General features: G+C 48.6%; 1 pseudogene; it reads left to right on the top strand.

Moving 5' to 3' along the window:
• Positions 1-6038: 6038 nt before the first annotated feature.
• Positions 6039-6158, top strand: LOC136662640 (5S ribosomal RNA; annotated as a pseudogene).
• The last annotated feature ends 6761 nt before the right edge of the window (positions 6159-12919 follow it).

Below are 12919 nucleotides of genomic sequence, written 5' to 3'. Positions count from 1 at the left end.
GTCCAGAGGGGGACCCAGACAGGCCAGCTTGCCCCTAGAGGTGGCTCTTTCTAGGTATGCTGGCAGTGACTGGGAAGTCTCCAACGGGTTACGAGCACCACCAAGAAAGGGCAGAACAGCTGCTCAGCTGGCCCAAGGCTTTCCTGAAGCCCTAGTCCTGCCCAGTCCACTGTGTTATATATCATTCAGTGCAGACTTTAATGCAGAAGACATTGAAACTAACCACATCAAAATGTCTCTATTCTGTCAAAAGTTATAGTGAAGAAAAACACAGAATTTACTGCCTTATGTAACTAAAATCCACTTGTATGAGTGGATTTCCTTAATTCACAACTGATCAATGAGTCTGATTGTTCCAAGAGCCAGTGAAGTGTTATTATGACACAGCAGGGAACCAATGAAGTGTTAGCAGGAGTCAGCTCCCATTTCCGTGGAGCGGAGTGAATTAATACTAGAACTCTGATTCAGCTGTGTAAGTGTCATCAAGTTGGCCATTGACTTGCTGGGTGATCTGTGCTGTTGTACATTAAAATAAATAAATAAAGTGAATGGGGCTGACACCAACCCTAGTGATGCCGCAGTATTTAGGCTGCGTGTATGATATTGTTTATTCTGCCTCGTCTGGTACATGTCAAGTCAACCTTTATTAGGCATAAACATTAGGTAGGTGAAGACTCTGTACGGAAACCGTAGAGAGAATATAAACCTAAGTAATACACAAGTATATGTATATGTGCACACCTACGTGTACACACAGATACAAACGTACAATACATTTTACATACAAACGTGTATTATTAAAAAAAAAAACAATCAGTTACTCTGCAGATATTGCCAAAGATGTAATGTGCTCGGTGATTACTTGCTACAGAAAGCTTGGCTCGATTCAAATTACTCAAGTTTAGGAACTGTGCGACTGGGAGGGTTGTATGCTGTACATCACCTGCTAGAAGGAATTGAATTATAGCTTTCTCAGAATGCCCTGTTTTAGCAAGGAGCAAGGGAGAGAGAAATTGCTGTCTTATTGCTTGACATCTGGGACAGCGCAACATAATGTGTGTGGATGATTCTACTTCGCCTAAATTGCAGCTACATAAACGGTCTTCCCAGGAGGCGTTTCTAAATCTGCCATGTAAGTCATTAGAGGGGGTCACGTTACAACGTGCCAAGGTAAAGGCCCTTCTCTCCAGGGGGTGCACTAGGAGGGACAGATATTTTGGTTGTTGACCACTTGTAATTTTAAGATGAAAATTCAGAGGGGAACATTTTTTCTGTGCCACACTTAGACTCTCTTGCCTTTCAGGAGGCTGCCCGAACGGCCCCTCCTGACTGAGGAGTTAAGTCAGATAGAGGTTAAAAGAGAAGATGTTTCAGACCTCATTGATAAATTAAAGATCAATAAGTCACCGGGCCCTGATAGCATCCACCCAAGAGTTATTAAGGAATTGAAGAATGAAGTTGCTGATCTCTTGACTAAGATATGCAACTTGTCCCTCAAAACGGCCACGGTGCCAGAAGATTGGAGGATAGCAAATGTCATGCCTATTTTTAAAAAAGGAAAGAGGGGGGACCCGGGAAACTATAGGCCGGTCAGCCTAACATCCATACCGGGTAAGATGGTGGAATGCCTCATCAAAGATAGGATATCAAACACATAGATGAACAGGCCTTGCTGAGGGAGAGTCAGCATGGCTTCTGTAAGGGTAAGTCTTGCCTCACGAACCTTATAGAATTCTTTGAAAAGGTCAATAGGCATGTGGATGTGGGAGAACCCGTGGACATTATATATCTGGACTTTCAGAAGGCGTTTGACACGGTCCCTCACCAAAGGCTACTGAAAAAACTCCACAGTCAGGGAATTAGAGGACAGGTCCTCTCGTGGATTGAGAACTGGTTGGAGGCCAGGAAGCAGAGAATGGGTGTCAATGGTAATTCTCACAATGGAGAGAGGTGAAAAGTGGTGTGCCCCAAGGATCTGTCCTGGGACCGGTGCTTTTCAACCTCTTCATAAATGACCTGGAGACAGGGTTGAGCAGTGAAGTGGCTAAGTTTGCAGACGACACCAAACTTTTCCGAGTGGTAAAGACCAGAAGTGATTGTGAGGAGCTCCAGAAGGATCTCTCCAGACTGGCAGAATGGGCAGCAAAATGGCAGATGCGCTTCAATGTCAGTAAGTGTAAATTCATGCACATTGGGGCAAAAAATCAAAAGTTTAGATATAGGCTGATGGGTTCTGAGCTGTCTGTGACAGATCAGGAGAGAGATCTTGGAGTGGTGGTGGACAGGTCGATGAAAGGAGGGCAGGAGGTCTGGTCTAGAGGGTAGAGCCTCCATTTGCCTGAAGATTAACATCCACAAGGTCGCCAGTTCAAGGCCACCGGCACCGTGCGACCTTGAAGCAGCTGGCAAGCTGCATCTGAGCTGTTCCATCTGCTCGGAGCGTGGGAGGATGGAGGCCAGAATGTTAAACCAGATCGGAGCGTAACACCTTGAATGTAGTGGTTCTTGAAAGAAAGAACCTTCTTTCAATTTGTAAAAATCCCTGCGTGGATTTAATAAGCCTGCCTATGTAAACCGCCTTGAATAAAGTCTTGAATAAAGACCAAGAAAGGCGGTATATAAATACTGTATATTATTATTATAAAGTGTCGACCCAATGTGCGGCGGCAGTGAAGAAGGCCAATTCTATGCTTGGGATCATTAGGAAGGGTATTGAGAACAAAACGGCTAGTATTATAATGCCGTTGTACAAATCTATGGTAAGGCCACACCTGGAGTATTGTGTCCAGTTCTGGTCGCCGCATCTCAAAAAAGACATAGTGGAAATGGAAAAGGTGCAAAAGAGAGCGACTAAGATGATTCCTGGGCTGGGGCACCTTCCTTATGAGGAAAGGCTATGGCGTTTGGGCCTCTTCAGCCTAGAAAAGAGGCGCCTGAGGGGGGACATGATTGAGACATACAAAATTATGCAGGGAATGGACAGAGTGGCTAGGGAGATGCTCTTTACACTCTCACATAACACCAGAACCAGGGGACATCCACTAAAATTGAGTGTTGGGCGGGTTAGGACAGACAAAAGAAAATATTTCTTTACTCAGCGTGTGGTCGGTCTGTGGAACTCCTTGCCACAGGATGTGGTGCTGGCGTCTAGCCTAGACGCCTTTAAAAGGGGATTGGACAAGTTTCTGGAGGAAAAATCCATTATGGGGTACAAGCCATGATGTGCATGTGCAACCTCCTGATTTTAGAAATGGGTTATGTCAGAATGCCAGATTCAAGGGAGGGCACCAGGATGAGGTCTCTTGTTATCTGGTGTGCTTCCTGGGGCATTTGGTGGGCCGCTGTGAGATACAGGAAGGTGGACTAGAAGGGCCTATGGCCTGATCCAGTGGGGCTGTTCTTATGTTCTTATGTTCACATTTGTTTCCCCAACCTGCACAGGGAAAAGACTCACTGGTGTGCACTGAAGTCAAATTACAGAGATCAGATGGCGTGGGCAAAATATACATTAGGAGTGTAGCAAAACGGAGTGTGGTTCAGAGCTATTCATACTCACAAGTGCAGCTAAACATTCCTTAAAAGCAAATATTTTCCATTAGTTCTGTCTTTGGGGAAGGGGGAGGCTGCTGAGTACTTTTGAGCCGAGCACTCACTTGTTCAAAAATAAAATGAGGCAGCCGGGCTTTTAAAGGCTAAAATCCACTTTATTTTCTCAAGCGCCAGGCGTGAATTCTTCCTCTGGGATTCTGCAAAAGCCTGTGGGCACCTAATGATTCGTGCCGGAGAAAAACCACAGTCACTCCCCGTTTGCAGCTGAATGCCAAAGCACTGTTGCCGAAGGCCACCCTATTGCTGCAGGCAACTCAAGTGGCCTTTTTGGGCAAACAGAGCAAAAGTGAATGTTTAGGAATACCGTATTTTTCGCTCCATAAAACGCACTTTCCCCCCCAAAAAAAAGTGGGGGGGGGGAAGTGTGTGTGTCTTATGAAGCAAATACTGCAAAAAAGGGTGCACTTTGGGGACCTTAATGAAGGGGGGATCTTCATGCCAGTTTATGATCCCATTCACCCTAATAAAGGGGGGATCTTCATGCCAGTTTATGATCCCATTCACCCTAATAAAGGGGGGATCTTCATGCCAGTTTATGATCCCATTCACCCTAAGAAGGGGGGATCTTCATGCCAGTTTATGATCCCATTCACCCTAAGAAGGGGGGAATCTTCATGCCAGTTTATGATTCCATTCACCCTAAGAAGGGTGGGATCTTCATGCCAGTTTATGCTCACATTCAAAAAATGTCATTCAAAAAATGTGGCATTAGCAATGCCTTAGATGGAAGTGAAGATGGTATCTTATATGAAGACAACGAAGAAAGTGATGTCAGTGATTGTGAGCAAATGAGCTTCATAAATTCTGACTCTAGTGAGGATGAGTTCTTGGGGTTTCCAGAAAACTAGAGTACTCAAACCTTTAAGTCTCTCCATTTGTTAATGACAGTGATAATGGTTCTTAATGCCACTGTTGACTGCTGTTCACTTTACATGGTTCAAATGTTATTCTGTTATAGTTTATTAAATATTTTATTACACTATTTGGTTCAGAATATTTTTTTTCCTGTTTTCCTCCTCTAAAAAATAGGTGCGTCTTATGGTCAGGTGCGTCTTATGGAGCGAAAAATACGGTAATCTAAACTTTACAAACAGTTTCAACTCAAAATATTGACATTTCAAATAGAAAATTGTGCTTGAAAACTGAACTTTTTTCCCCTTCATAGTTTGAATTTTTAGACATCACTGATTATCTTGATTTTTGACAGAGGTAAAAAATAAGAATCTACTAAATCAGTGATTCTCAAACTGTGGCCTGGGACTCACCAGTGGGTTGCGACCTATTTTTGGTGGGTTGCAAAACAATCTAAGCCCATTGTATCCAGTAAGACTTAGGGTATAAAGCTATCTTTCTCACTGGAAACAAACATCTCTACTGATAGCTGACAAGGAACATGAATTGAGCCCTATAGAAACCAAAACAGAGCAGCACATACACACCTACTCACAAGTAGGTGGCTGTGCCTTGGTCCACTTCAAAGGGCAGGCTGAGGAGAATACAATGCCACCAGAATTGTCACGATCCGATGAACGCAGGTCTCAAAAAACACTTGAGAAGGAAGTGCCCCCTCCAAACTGACAAAGAAAAATGTATTGAGCCCTATGGAAAGGAAAATTGAGCCATACGTGCATGTTTACTTGAGAGTAGGCAAATGTTATTTGCCTGTTCTTATACTTTTTACTGGAGGGGGGGTGCCTTCTGGAGCATTTGTTGAGCTCCACATACGTCGTATCAGGACCATTCACGTGGCCTTGTGCTCACCTGGCCTCCCACACCAGGTGACACAAAACCCTAGTGACACCACTGGATGCAGCCATCGTTATTACAGCCAGGCAACACCACCCCCATTAAATAATAAATTAAAACCACATAAAACCTTATTTTTGAAGGTTTCAGGATTTTTTTTTGTTTTCTTACAAAAACGAGAAGTGCATAAAGCAGTGTTGTGTGTTTATTTCCTTGTCACCATTTTCACCCACCTCTACATATTGCATGTCAGATGTGAAACGAGGAAATATAAGGAATATAGGAAAAGCTCCAGTATCTTCTCCCCCATGAGAAAGACAAATGTATCTGGGAGGCCAAAACCAGCCCAAGACCTCATGTCCAGGGACGTCCCAATGCTCGGCTCAGCACTCTCCTGCCCTGTCTTCCACATTTCCTCTTCCTCTCTGTCCCCCGCTTTCTTTTCCAATCCAGGGAGTGAAGAAACAGTGGGGGCAAGCAGGGGGACAGAGAGGGGCATCCCCCATCTGCTACCTGGGACAACCACTTCAGTTGGGCTCCTGGATGGGCTGGCCCAAAGGGAAGCCCATGCAGGGCATGAAGGAAACAAACCACTCCTGCGATTACTCCCCATTTCAACCAGTGTTCAGTGTGTGTAGCTTCTGAGCACTGGATGTCCTATTCGATGTAATGGCTAATAGCCATGTGACAGCAACTGTGACCCTGCACATGCCCGATCTCGTCTGATCTTGGAAGCTAAGCAGGGTCAGGCCTGGCTAGTACTTGGATGGGAGACCACCTGGGAATACCAGGTGCTGTAGGCTTATACCATAATCTTTCGAGACTGAAGGTTGCCAACCATAGCCATGGATAGATGTCTGTCCTTCATGAGTTTGTTCACTCCCCTTGGAAAGCCACCTGAGCCAGTGGCCATCACCGCATCTTGTGCGACTACAGGAGGCCCAATTGCATGTTAGACACTGTTGCTTGTTCAGTATTGTTGGGCAGAGGCTGGCTATCAAATGTGGTTGGCTCCTGCATGCTGTTGGATTTCAGTGTCAGTTCTCCAGGCTCCCTGCACGGTATGCTGTTCCTCCTCCCTCTTGTACCTTCCCTTGGTGGTGATTTTAAAGGACTTTTTGGCTATTCGAAGCCAGCAATTAACTCTTGTAAGATGTCTTCACAATTGCACGCAAGCCCCTCTCCTCCACTTTGCTTAAAAGGCTGACATCTTTTATTCCTAGTTTTCAGGAATATAAAACTTTATGGCGTTTACTGCAAACCCAGTTCATACTTTGCTTTGCCATTTACAGCTCCCTCTGCTGACATATCTCACGCAGAAACATGGCTGTCTTCTCTTCAGCACTTGCTGAAGAACCTGCCATGCCTCAGAGCTGTTTCATTAACAGCTCCTTGCCTATAAATCTTCCTGCCATTCATATCCAGCCTCCAGACTGGCTCGGCCCTGCAGTGCCCGGGCAGCCTCCCAGTGGAAGCATCAGATTACTTGGGAAGAAGTTATGGCATAACATTGGAGAGGAGGTCCCACAGGCGGGAGGGACAGAACCCAAACAGAACCCCAGATCCCAGCCCACTCTGCCCGCTGGCCCCACAGTCGTTCCGGAATGATGAAGTTTTCTCATCTCTCCTTTTTAGACCCTTCTTAAGAAATCCGTTGACTGTGATTTGAGGTTTATAAAAACAGTTGTGCATGTTGAGGAGAAAGTGAAAGGAGAGAGATTTTCCTCCCTCCTCTCCTAATGCAAGAACAGAGAAGCCTGTTGGAATTAGTGGTGGGTTCAGGACAAAGAAAAGGACGTCCTTCTCCATGCAACCTATGGAGTCTGCTGCATTACGAGCAAGTGAAATAAAAAAGAAAACTTGCACTAACTGATCTAAAAGCATGGTGATCTGGCAACTTTTCTCTGTTGCCTCACAGAAGGGCCTCTCTCTCTCACACCCACCTTCTGAATGCCCTGGTACGTGCTTCTCCTCGTGCCAGGAGAACATGGATCCCTCCCTGCTGCAGGAGCAGAGATATACTAATGTGTTTATCCAACCTGATGAGGAGTTGGAACAAGTCATGCACCTGCCCTTTTACATAAGGCCCCAGGACACCGCCTTGCAGAAGACGTCCTAACATGCCTTCAGCTTTGTTTACAGAGATGCAGCCTTGCTCCTCTCTTGTCTGGCACAATAAGTAAGTCCACATGAATCTGCCTGGCTTTCAGGTAGAGCTGTTAGGTTTGGTGGCCAGCAGAAGGAGCCCGGAGAGCTCTGAGGTATGCTGCCTGGTCGCTTCCTTTCTACCAGAGGTGAGAAATCTTGAGGCCCAGCTTTGGTTACAGTGACCAGGGAGCATCTCATAGAGCCTGAGGGTCAGAAAAGAACCGCAGGATCGTCAAGTCCACACCCCGCCAGTGCAGGCAGACCACAGCGACAACATCCCTGATGGGTGGCTCTCCAGGCTCTGTGTAAAGACCTCCAGCGAGCTCAGGAAGAGCACCATTCAGGTCCATACGTTTACTGTGCTTCTGATTCACTCTACCCTGCATTCCTCCTGAATTGCTTTACAGCTAGGGAAATTTTGAACAGGAATTCTAGTAGAGCGCAAGCTAGAGAGGGTGCAAAGCACTTTTTGCAGGGAGCCTCACCGCAGCTTGCAAGCGGTCCCTCTCCCTCCCCTTAGAAGCCATTCTGGGCAGGGGGTTGGCTTTGAAGGGGAGAGGGAGGGGTCGTTTGCCACGGTAAGGTTCCCTACAAAACTTTGTGCTTTGCACCCCCTCTACCTATGCCACTGGCACAAGCAGGCCACTCCAGTTTTCCCCCTCCCCGTGTAGTAAAAGCCAACCTACAAGCGATAAGAAAATGGCATTTCACCTTGCATGGCTGCCTCCTGAGCCAGAGGGGAATGAATGACTTCAGCTGGTTCCCAGAGGCAGAGATGGGCAGGGAGGTGAGGAACTTCTCTGTCCTTTTCAAAACCAGAACTTGATCACTCCAAGTCACTGTTCTGGGCAGGGCTTTTCTGTCTCTCAGTGGATTCCAGAACCATTTGCTTTGCTAGCGCAGGCAAACCAAAGGATACAACCTGCACTGAACTGAACCGGATTTTCTGAAGAGTTCTGCCAGGACTTGAGCCTGGAGGTGGCCATCTTCATGGTGGTGGTGAGGTTTTCCTCAGCTCCAGTGGCTAGTGATGTCAGGGGGCTAGGGAGCTGGAGGTGGCTGCTTTCTCCTGAATGGCGCAGTCAGGTTTGTTCCCCTCAGTCTTACCAGGGGTGAGTAAAAAATGGGACCGAAAGCAATGTAAGGAATTTGCTACCACAAGATATGGTGATGGGCACTAGTTGAGCTGACTTGCAAAGGGGATCAGACACAGTCCTGAAGAACATGTCTGTCAATGGCTACCAGTAGTGATGGCCACATCCTGCCTCCAGGTCAGAGGCAGCATGAATCCTAGTTGCAGAGGAACAGAGTTAAAGGGGTGATGCCCTGACTGGGGTGCCCCACAGTGTCCTTATTCAGCAGGGCTCTTTTGTTCCTTTTATGACCCCACTTTACTTATGGCGGTGTGCTCCAGTGGAACTCCAGGACACCAGATCAGCTCTTAATTTGCAACTCCAGGACTGAGGGGCAAAGGGACCTTTGCAAGCTGCCTCCATTCGAGTTAAGAATCGAGCCGCACAAAAACAGGCCCGTGAAATAAAACTTTTCCCGGCGCAGGATGTTGCCACGAGGCCAAATGATCCCGTGCAGATGGTGGAGAGATAAATGGTGCCATCTTTTTACTGTAGCGCTTGGGCCATAATTTGTACCAGACATTTATTAGATGCAGCCTTCTCTTTTTTTTGTGAGGCTCCGCAGCTCCAGACAACTGCCGCGTGCGGGGTAGGAAGCGGAACCCGACGTTAATAACGGGGCCGGCACTTCAGCCCCTCTCCATTTCTCTCCTCCAATTTTCTCCTGTGACAATTTATAGGTTAGTTTGATGCTTGAATAGCTGTGTCTCTCCAGTAATATGTATTCTCTGTAAGTATTCCCTGCTGTGGCGTATCCTAAGAGAACTCCATCAAATAATTATCTCCCCCCTTTTTTTATTCACAGCCTTTTCTCTTGATCTGCATCACTATAAAATATTCCAATGGTTTTTCTCTTAGTGCACAGCCCTTTCTGCGATTGTAAAGTGTATTTATGTACAATATTAAATCCACACGATGCGGCTCTCTATCCTCGCACTCGCCTCTTTTGACTCTCCAGCCGGCCCCAACCAGCTTGCTGCAGTCGTCTCCCGTCTCAGCAAAAGCACACCACATGACGAGCGCAGGCATAAAATCAGTTTTTTAGCTACACAAAGAGGTAAGCCACGAGCATGTACTTTTTGGGAGGGACGGCTGATCCAAATCCTGCCAACAATCTTATTTAGTAGAAGGCAAGCGTAAGACACCGTAAGTGTTGTGCCTTCGACAGCCGGGATCCAGGACCTTGTGTTCTGTTCCACCAGCTTGCCGGTTTCTCAGCAAGCCTGGCAGACTGAGCTCGGTGGATCAAGAGCACCCTCTGGATTGCAGAACCAGCCTGAATGCCACCAGCTGGCCACCCAGGCCAATCTGTGAACCTTGACCTCCAGGTTCACTCCCCAGTCTGAACCCTGCATTGCTGGCAGAAGCTGTGAGCTTGATTCCTCAATCCTCAATTGGCACCAAAGCGCACAGTTGGCCTCTGAACTTTGCCAAAACCAGACACCAAGAGTAGACAGCATCACGTGAAAGGACCTTTGCAAAGCCCTGCCCATTCTCTGATGGCGAATCATCCACCCACCTCCACTGCTCCTCCTCCCACCCCCCTGGACTGGAAAATGACAAGGGTGAAGTAGAAGTGGGGGTGGGGAGAGAGGACTCATGCACTCTAGCCCACCACTCTCCCCTCCTCCCCACTTTCTGTCCTCTTCGTCCTCTTAAGAACGTAAGAGCCTAAGAAGAGCCCCGCTGGATCAGGCCAAAGACCCATCTAATCCGGCTTCTTGTATCTCAAAGTGGCCCACCAAACTCTTCCAACCCAGGGAGCAGGAGGAGCAGGTCAGGGCCTCCAAGAGGAATTGTACCAGGGCATGCAAATCTTTTGGGCCCCTTTCTAAAGGTGGAGGGAAGGGAGCAAAACAGAGTGGTGGGAGGGTGGCAATGGGGGAAGGGAGGAGATGAATCAGGGGAGGGGGGAGGGTGACGACAGCCCAGGTCAACTGGGCTTCCCGATGAAGGGCCCAGGTCTACTTGCCTGCATGGCACTGGCAGCAAGATACCAGACAGAGTCCTTATCTTTGGAATACAGAAAGCTAATAGAATTTGCAGAAAATTAACATTATTGTTTTTAGGCTCAAACTAACTAGAAAGTGTCCTGTGTGCACCAAGACCGACTTCTGCAGCAACTGTAGTCCCTCAGCTGTGTCCTTGAGCTCCTAGACACTCCTTCATGGGCAATGGATCCACAAGCCAAAGAGCTCCTGTAGCAGGCCAGTTTCCATGAATCAGGGGAGGGGGGAGGGTGACGACAGCCCAGGTCAACTGGGCTTCCCGATGAAGGGCCCAGGTCTACTTGCCTGCATGGCGCTGGCAGCAAGATACCAGACAGAGTCCTTATCTTTGGAATACAGAAAACCATTGCAGAAAATTAACATCGTTGTTTTTAGGCTCAAACTAGACTAGAAAGTGTCCTGTGTGCACCAAGACCGACTTCTGCCGCAGCTGGGTCCTTGAGCTCCTCGACACTCCTTCATGGGCAGCGGATCCACAAGCCAAAGAGCTCCTGTAGCAGGCCGGTTTCCTCCCAGATCTGACACTGTGTGAAGAAGGGTCACGTACGCATTCCTCAGCCTGGTGTACCCACATCATCCTGCACATGCAGCAAGTCTTGGACTGGAAAATGGACAATCCCACAACATTTTTGGCCCCTTCCCCTTTGGATCCTGGGTCCCCTTTTTGAGCCTGGACCTGGGTACTAATTATCCCCTGCACCCTGCAGCAGGTATTAGCTGACATTTTCTCTGCCATCTGTTTTTGCCTGGAGTGCATGATCCAGGCTTGTCTCATGGTGTACTGAACTGAATTGGTTGCAGGAGGGAGGCCTCGGGCCCCACAGGACTTAGGAAGGGGCCAAGGGTTGGTTTTCCAGAGCACCATCACTCCCACCCACTCTGGTTTGGCTGTGTCACCGGGGCCCAGACCCGATGGACAGGAGTTCCTCAGGATCTGGGGTCTCCTCAGGGGTAGGGGCCTCCTCGGGGGTAAGGCCTGAGTACCACCAGGACTGGAGTCCCAGGCAGGACACCTACCTGGGAGTAGGGCCTAGTGCCAGCTGGGAGCAGCAAGCAGCCACGTGGCCAGAAGGGTGGAGCTGGCCAAACCCAAAGCTTGACCAGCTTCCTAAGGAGCCTGGGAAGCCTAGAGAGAGGTTGCTCCTCTCCTGTAAGAGGGGAGTAAGGCCAGAGGGAAGGCCAAAGGGGATAGCCACCCCAGCCTCATTGGGAAAAGCCAAAACCCCAAAGGGGTTGTGCTTACTTCAGCCCTGGAGAGAGGGGGCCAGGAGGGGGACCTCCCAGACCCAGGACCCGCCTGGGCCCTGGGGGTGACTCCAGGAGAGCTGGGGTTACAGAGACAAGGACTCGCAGCCAACTATACCCGAGGGGGGCCAGCTGATCGAAGGGCAAGCAAAGAGGTACCTGGGGTCCTCCTAAGGCCAGCTAGTCTGACCCCGAACCACAGTGCGGCAGCTCTCGAGAACCCCTACCCCTGGCCAAGAGACACCAGTTGGAGAGCTCTGCCTGGAACCGCAAGGGAGCAGGAAGGGTCGGGGACAGAGTCTATCAGACGACGACGGCACGAGTCTGCGTGACGTACGGTGACCTGTGACGTAACAGGCCCCACGAATGAAAAGCGGCTGACGCAAGTAAACCATCAGTGTAGAACAGCTGTATCTGCCTCTCGTCCTTTTTTCTGCCGCCGACCAACCCTCAGCGACAGGGTAAGCCCCCCCACGCTGGGTAACGCACCCAGGGGTGGGGCCTCCTCCCGCCATGGACACTACAGGCTGGCTCAAGAGAAGCCTTGCCTTTTGTCTCATTAGCAACATTCCATGACTGACAGCCACACCCTTGGCTTGCACAGCAAACTCCAGAGACAGAAACAAGCCACTTCCTGGGAGCTTCCCAACCTGGAGTAAACAAAATCATGAGCACAGCAAAAGATAGGCCCCCAACTTGGGCTTCCTTCACAAACTCTGCCGTCAAGACAAGTGTGCTCATTGAAGCCTCCACAGCCATCACGCAGTCTGTCGCCACACCTTTGACAGGTTGAAAACAGCAGCTGTGCCATCAAAACTTTGCAGGTGAGATGAACCACCCCTAGCATCAGTAGCAAGGAACTGGAGGATGAAAAGAGCCAGGAAGCAAGTGCCCCTGTGTGATGAGGAAGTTTCTGCTTGACACGTGGAGCCCAATTCTGCAAACACCTCCGGCCCCAGTTCTTTGCTAATGTCCTAATAGTTGTTTTGACTGTTCAGGCAGAGCCTTATCAATGAGGCTTATTAGAAC

This window comes from Tiliqua scincoides, chromosome 11 (genome assembly GCF_035046505.1).
Source record: "Tiliqua scincoides isolate rTilSci1 chromosome 11, rTilSci1.hap2, whole genome shotgun sequence".
Lineage (NCBI taxonomy): Eukaryota > Metazoa > Chordata > Lepidosauria > Squamata > Scincidae > Tiliqua > Tiliqua scincoides.
The sequence above is the reverse complement of the archived record's forward strand: the minus strand, read 5'-3'. Positions and strand labels throughout refer to the sequence as shown.